The sequence below is a fragment of the Mirounga angustirostris genome, unplaced genomic scaffold (assembly GCF_029215605.1).
Source record: "Mirounga angustirostris isolate CCGP_5_RB_7025 unplaced genomic scaffold, mMirAng1.0.hap1 SCAF_4, whole genome shotgun sequence".
Lineage (NCBI taxonomy): Eukaryota > Metazoa > Chordata > Mammalia > Carnivora > Phocidae > Mirounga > Mirounga angustirostris.
The window spans coordinates 174046950-174054094 of NW_026991712.1; the positions used below are offsets into that span (position 1 = coordinate 174046950).

The 7145-nt window shown below is 51.0% G+C and overlaps 1 long non-coding RNA gene across 2 annotated transcripts in view; it reads right to left on the reverse strand.

Annotated features, from left to right (window-relative positions):
* The window catches only part of LOC135364219 (uncharacterized), a 55570-nt gene extending 51135 nt beyond the window's left edge, over nt 1-4435 (reverse strand). For both annotated transcript variants that reach the window (XR_010411066.1, XR_010411067.1), the window contains exon 1: nt 5-4435. This is a non-coding gene — a long non-coding RNA (uncharacterized LOC135364219). The remainder of the gene's footprint in view (nt 1-4) is intronic.
* Between the last annotated feature and the right edge of the window lie 2710 nt (nt 4436-7145).

Sequence of the window (7145 nt, forward strand, 5' to 3'; positions counted from 1 at the left end):
TTACCTTTGAGGAAAAGTCGAGTTCACACCACCCACGCCCACTGCACGTGCAAGGGACGGTCTGACAGGGCCTTCCCACCCTGAGGAGCTCATTTCCTAGGTTGAGTTCTGACGGCGGCTTGAACACAGGCTCAGACTCAAACTCCTGGCATGAGGCATAACACTAAGGAAGCTTCCATGTTCCCCAGACATGGCTCTGCTTCCCAGAGGAAATGGTGTCCCTTCTAGCTCAGGCCATCTCGGAGATTCAAGCAGAGTGCTCGGCCACGACACGCATTTTTCACCACAGTTCCCTGTTTCTGGAAGGAAGGAGCAAGCTCCCAGCTGAGTCAGTGAGTGGCGTCAGGAGCGGACACGAGGACGAAGGTGAAGAGGAACCAGCTTCCAGGATTCGATCCCGACAGGAAGGACGGAAAGGACAGGCAAGAACAGGGGCCCTGTTAGGAACCAAAGCCACAACTTGAGGCTGGTCAGTAGACAAGACCCCAGACCTGCGAGCGAGGATGCACAGGGGGATCTCAGGACAGATGCCCTGTGCCCTGGCCCGTGAGGACCCCCATCCTTCAGGGGTGTGGAAAAGGTATGCACAGCGCCTCCTGGGGCTGGGGACAGAGCAAGGTTCAAACCACTCCAAGGGGAAATGATTACCACGTCCAGGACAGGATCCAGAACCTAGAACCACAGAACATTTCAGTTTGTTTTTCTCCCCATGCCAGAAGAGACTCGAGAGAGGGGAGGTTAAGATATGCCAAGGTTCCAGGCAGAGAAAATGGGCTTCACTGAAAGCAAGAAAGACTGCATTTAGACATGAGGTAGGAGTATCTGGCTGTCCAAGTGACAGCATCGTGGAATGAACTCCCGAAGGCAGTTCTTCATCCCTGAGACCGGAATGTAGAAAGACCTGCGCAGGCTGGTGAGGCCCAATCAGAGGGGCCGGCTTCCTTGACTTTGATGGCCCTTCCTTCTAGCAAAAGATTCCACCGTGGCTTTCCTTGTAGTATATGTGGTTGGCGAGGTAACAAAAGGCCATCACAAATTCAAAAATGCTTTTCCGTGGCTCTGCGTTTCATCTGTCACAAATCATCCGCAAGCATTGAAAAGGTGAACGTTGAATCCAGCTCCCTCGATGAAGCCTTCTGGCCCCCCTCCAAAAAAAACCAACCAGCCAACCAAGTTAGGCTGAATCTATTCAGACTTTAAAGACAGGAGATAAGGGGAAAGAGGGGCACAGTAGCTTACCGAACATGCAGCCAGCAGAACGGATCGGCCAACCTGCCGTCCGCAACAATCAAGGGCATACAAATGCCACAGATGGGGGACAGAGGGGCCTGCTCTAGGTTTAAACAAATCAAGAGACGTAACACCCAAACGTCAGAGGTGGAGCTTGTCTGAATGCTGATCAGACAAACCATCCAGAAACAGGCGTCTTTGAAACCGTCGTGGACATTTGCTTAGAATGTAAACAGTAATTTCAGTAGGTGACATCATCGCACGGTGGTTGTATAAGAAAATGTCCATGTGTTTCGGACAGTGGCGTACTAATAAATGTTTAACCCCTGATGGGGTGGAGAGTTGTAGGGGAACCCTGTTGTGCAGTGTTTGCTGATTTCCGTGGTGTAAATACTCCCACGCGGCAGATTTGCACTACCGACACCACGTGGCTGAACTCGGAATTGAGAAGAGGTGCGCACGGTCAGCTCTGAGCAGCCGGAACCAGCTGGCTCCAGCACCCCACTGGTCTTAGAGACCTAGTCTGACATATTCAGATGACACAACAAGATATCTGGAATGTGTTTTGAAATAATTCAGTAAATAAAAAGAGAAACAGGGGCGCCTGGGTGGCTCAGCCCGTTAAGCATCTGCCTTCAGCTCAGGTCATGATCCCAGGGTCCTGGGATTGAGCCCCCTGTTGAGCTCCCTGCTCAGGAGGGAGTCTGTTTCTCCCTCTCCCGCTGCCCATCCCCACCACTCGTGCTCATGTGCTCTCTCTAATTAATTAAATCTTCAAAAAAACAAAGATTAAAGAAAGAAAAGGAAAAGAGAAACAGGGGTGCCTGGGTGGCTCAGATGGTTAAGCATCTGCCTTCGGCTCAGGTCACGATCCCAGGGTCCTGGGATGAGCCCCGCATCGGGCTCCCTGCTCCGCGGGAAGCCTGCTTCTCCCTCTCCCTCTACTGCTCCCCCTGCTTGTGCTCTCTCGCTCTCTGTCAAATAAATAAATAAAATCTTAAAAAAAAAAAAAAAGGAAAAGAGAAACAAAAAAAGAGTAGATGAAGCAAATGAGACCAAATTTTGGTCATTGCTGAATCTGGATGATTCAGCATGGGGGTTTACTATACTATTACTGTCTTCTATAGTAAGTATTTGAACATTTTCTTTTTTTTAGGATTTATTTATTTACTTGAGAGAAAGAGAGAGAGCAGGGGAGAGTCAGAAAGGAGAGCGAGAATCCCAAGCAGACTCCCTGCTGTGCATGGAGCCTGATCTAGGGCTTGATCCCACAACCCTGAGATCATGACCTGAGCTGAAACCAAGAGTCGAATGCTTAACCAACTGAGCCACCCAGGCACCCCTGAACATTTTCATAATGTTTATTTCAAAATGTTAAGCTGCAGTCATCTTATGTAGGCAGGAGAGTTTTATTCCATGAACTCTAGGTGTGCACGTTGATTCCTGGACCCCTACCCTAACTCCACAGCCTCGAGGATCTGAAGGTTCAGGATGGGAACCATAGACATTGACATCACATGCTTAATCTTCCATCAGTCCATCAACCGGTCATAAGTAGGGTTTCTCCATGGACCCAAAGCTAGGCTGAAGTGGAAAGAGAGCCCAAATAGAGAAAAGTGACGGAGGTCCTATTTGGGAGTCCTGGCTGTACCATCTGCTAACACCGTGACCTTGGCAACTCATCCCAACTCTCTGAGCCTCTACTTCATTGTTGGCCAAATAAGCGTGTTTATAACTTATGGTAAGGATTCAATGCACTATGTAGGCACAGCTCCTGACCCATAGTAGGATGCTCAGAAACCCCTGGCTCTGTGTTAGGGGATTGTAGGGACATGCGTGAGCCGTTCAAGATGTGTAGAGGTAACCCTTCCCCCCCAGAGAACGCGGGTACCCTGTTGCCAAATCTCCCCATTTTTTAAGAAAACCTGGGGATCTTAATCTGTGAAATTTCCCAATCTTGAAATGTTGTCAACAAATTCTATAGATTTTAAAAAGACTGGGTGGATCAAGCAAAACAGACCACCGCAGACCACTGGAGTGTGACTTCCGGTTCAAACCATAGAACAAGATGAAGCACCTTCCTCAACATTCAGTGGAGCTGAGCCCCATGCTTAGAAGTCTTTACACACATCATCCCGTTGATTCCTCACAGTATCTCTTATGAGTCCCACTACACAGATGAAGAAACTGAGGCTCAGATTGAGAAAGAGATTTGGCAAGGCTAGAAACAAATACAGGCTTCCCGAGAACCTGACATTCCACTTTAACCCCTCTCTAAATTCCTAGAAGGGAATTCAGGGAGCAAATGACAGGCCCAGAGAGGAGCTGGGAGCTGCCCAGGGCCACACAAACGTGCATGGCTAGCTAAGACTGATCAGGTTTCCTGCCCCTTCTTGGTCAGGGCACCAGGTGGACGGCTCAGAGCAGACTGCTGTGCAGATCCGTCCAGCCAAGCCCGAGATGGCACAGGCCATGGTGACAGGAGAGGAACCCACTGATTTTTATCTCCCTGAACAGTGCACGTATAGGCTTAAGAATGTTCTAGACCCCAGGCCTAGGCCCTCAGTTTCTCCACCTAAAAATCTGGGAAGTTGCTGGAAATCCCAGACACCCATTGACCAGACACTCTGTTACTGGGTGCTCCTAAGATTGGGCTGGAGAACAGCCAACCACGTTGCTTTGGACCCATTCACCGAGAACTGGAGATAATTTAGACATGCTGTATGTGGTTCTTTCTGATTAAAAACTTGGCCAGGTTTCCCTTCCTTGGTGAATTTTCTAGTGAGGAAGGATAACTCCCTCCAAAAACTGCACCACGTGGAGAATTAAAGAATCGCTTTCTTCAACGAAAGAAAAGGAAACAACTAGGATGTATTCAGATTCCAATTTGTGTGAGGCACTCAATGCACTGGGCACAGAGAGGAGATACAGAGGAGGGGCCCCATCTCAGGCCTTGAGAATGGATAGCAACTTCCAGGAGGAACCTAGAGAAACTCTATGACCTTCCCCTTCTGGACCCAGACATCAATCCTTATGTGGAAGAACAAGGTAGGGGGCAATTCAACCCCCCAGACCACCTGTGTCCACATCCTGGCTGTGCCACTTCTTAACTGCATGGCTGTAGGCAATCCATTTGATCCCTCTGTGCCTCAGTTTCCCTGTATGTAACATGAGGGTGCCTATGTCCTAGGATTGGTGATACATCTTAAAGCACTTTAGGGCAGCCCCCCCCACCCCCACGCCCCCGGTTTCACCACCTCTAAGTGGGAATAACAATTTCTACTTCCAAGGCTGTGGCCAGAACTAAATGAGTTATAAGCAAAGATTCTGGCTCCGTGGCCGGCACATGAGAAGCACTAGATACATGTTCACTCTTATTATCATGTGTGATTATATATGAAAGAGCTATTGACGAATGAACTTTCTCATTAATTTGTATGTAAATCTTTACAGTTAGACTGTTCTTGAAAGTTAGAAGAGCATTTCCTCAAAGACACTTTCACATTAAGACTTTCCACTGACTCAGACCAGGGGACTCCTCCTCTCCCTTATCGCAATCAGGGCGGGCCTTCCTGGCCCGGGGCCTCCGTTCCAGCCCTCCTCGGCTCTGCTCCTTCCAGCTCATAGGACTCTCACGTCCTCACGAGAAGGGCCCCATGAGAAGGAGAGTCAGGTAACATTGTCCGCACCTGACAGACACAGACACGGGAGGTCCAGCAGCTCCCCCCAAGGTCGGGGGCACATGCTGTGGGACAGAGGCTCAAGCCCAAACCCCTGAGTCCAGGCACACGACATGGCTCTGGAGTCCCGGGCCCACCCTTGTCCTTGGGCAGGTCACTTACTTCTCTAACCTTCATTTCCTCACCTGTAAAATGGGAACATAACAGTACCTACTTCCTAGATTTGCTGTGAGGATTGAACTAGTGACACCACGTAAAGCACTTTGAGCGATGCCTGGCATATGAGGACTCAACCTTTTAGCAGAACAAGGCATCTGAGTTAGCTGGACACGGTCCTGCTTTATGCCTGACAACCAGCCAGTCTTCTAGTTAGAGTCCTGAGCACTTTCATAAATGTCCTGATTTTGGAAGTGGGCGGGGGTCGCCTGGGTGGCACAGTAGGTTAAGCATCTGACTTTCGGTTTCGGCTCAGGTAGTGATCTCAGGGCCGTAAGATCGAGCCCCGTGTTAGGCTCCATGTTCAGCAGAGTCTGCTTCAGAATCTCTCTCCCTCCTCCTCTGCCCCTCCCACTTGTGCTCTCTCTCTCTCTAAAAAACAAATAAATCTTTTTTTAAAAAGAATTTCTTGGTTTGGAAGGAATGTATATGACCACCCTAAAATAATTTGTCTGTTGCTCCTTATATCACAATAATTAGTCTTATTCTCATTTCCCACCATACCACACTGAGACTCCAGGAAGCAAATATGTTGGCTCAAAATGGTTCAGGAATTCAGTTCCACCCTTAGGTGAGAGTGGCTCCTTCCCTGGGGACCCTGAACTCTGGTTCTCCAGCCAAGCTCTCATCACAGGGAGAGGAGACCACGAGGCCAAAAGGATGTGTCCACGTGGAACCTGTGCCCCCTTCTCTAGATCACACTCTGGGTCCCCAGGCCCCGGGGATTGCCTGCCAGACAGCCCTAAGCCCACTGCCAGGACCCAGGTGGGCCTCTCCTGCAGATCCATCCCGTGAGGACAGATCGCCGCACAGGTATGCCAGCTCCGTGCCTGAGGGGTGGCCAAGGCTCTGAGGGGAGAGGCGGTGTGTGCCGGGCTTGCACGTGCTGGCCGAGGTGTTCACGTGTGCAGGGCAGGCCAGAGGCAGCCGTGGGAAAGAAGGGGTCTCCTCTCCCTGTACCACAATGCTCCACACAGGGTCCGAGGAGTCTGAGAATTCTGCATTCAAAGCTGGCCTTGCAGGTTGGTGGGAAAGTGTACTTGTCAAGGTAGGAGAATAGAACATATTTTATTTCACATTTTGTTAGCTTGATTTATAACTTGCAAATATTTAGACATATGGTACGTGAGCCTCCATCTGTACTCTTGCTCAGCCCCACAAATCCCAGCCACCTTCTGCCTACTCTCAACACCAAATGTTTACTGAGCCCTTCCTCTGTGCTGAGCCCCAGAGACTCCATGGAGGGAAGGGCACCATCCCAGCACCCAAACCATCCCAGCATCGCATCCACGGGGGAGCAAACCTCATGCTCCTAAACAGTGAAGAGCGCAGGGTCAGAGGTGGGGGCGGAGGCCTGGTCTGTGGCTCTGGCTCCCTGCCCCTCTCTGGGCCTTGGTTTTCCCATTTAGAGAAGTCCTTCCAGCCCTGGGTAATGGGGGACACAGAGTCAGATCCAAGACCTGAAGAGACCATGACCTGGGGATGGGCAAATAACTCTTACCAGGCACCATGGTGTGGAACTGAGCACTCTACCCTAGCAAGGTACCGGTTACAGCCCCATGCCACTTCATTCATTCTTCCCACAAACACCGCGGCCTCCCGCGCCGGGCCAGGCACTGAGCTCTCCGAATCTGCCAGATACGGGAGGATAAACAAAACAGGCGCACAGAAACCCGAAACGCAAAGCAAGACTTGGTGAGGGTGCTAAAAAGAGACCTTCCCTAAGCTCCTTCTATCGTCGCGCTCTCCGGCTCTTATGTCCATTTCTCGGATGAGAAAACAGAGGCCCACAGTCGTAAAGGGCTTGGTCAAGACCCTGCGGCTTCGAGCGCGCCCAGAGCCCGAGGCTGGCCAGAAACGAGGTTTCGGATTCCCGCAGTCTCCGGCCACTGTCCCAAGCTGCCCGAAGCTCGGGAGGCCCCGGCCAGCTCCCGGAAGGCTGGAGGGAGGTGAGCGCCAGCGAAAGGCTGGGCCAGAGGACGAGCCGGCCGGGAGGCAGGGAGGGGCCTGGCGGGGGGC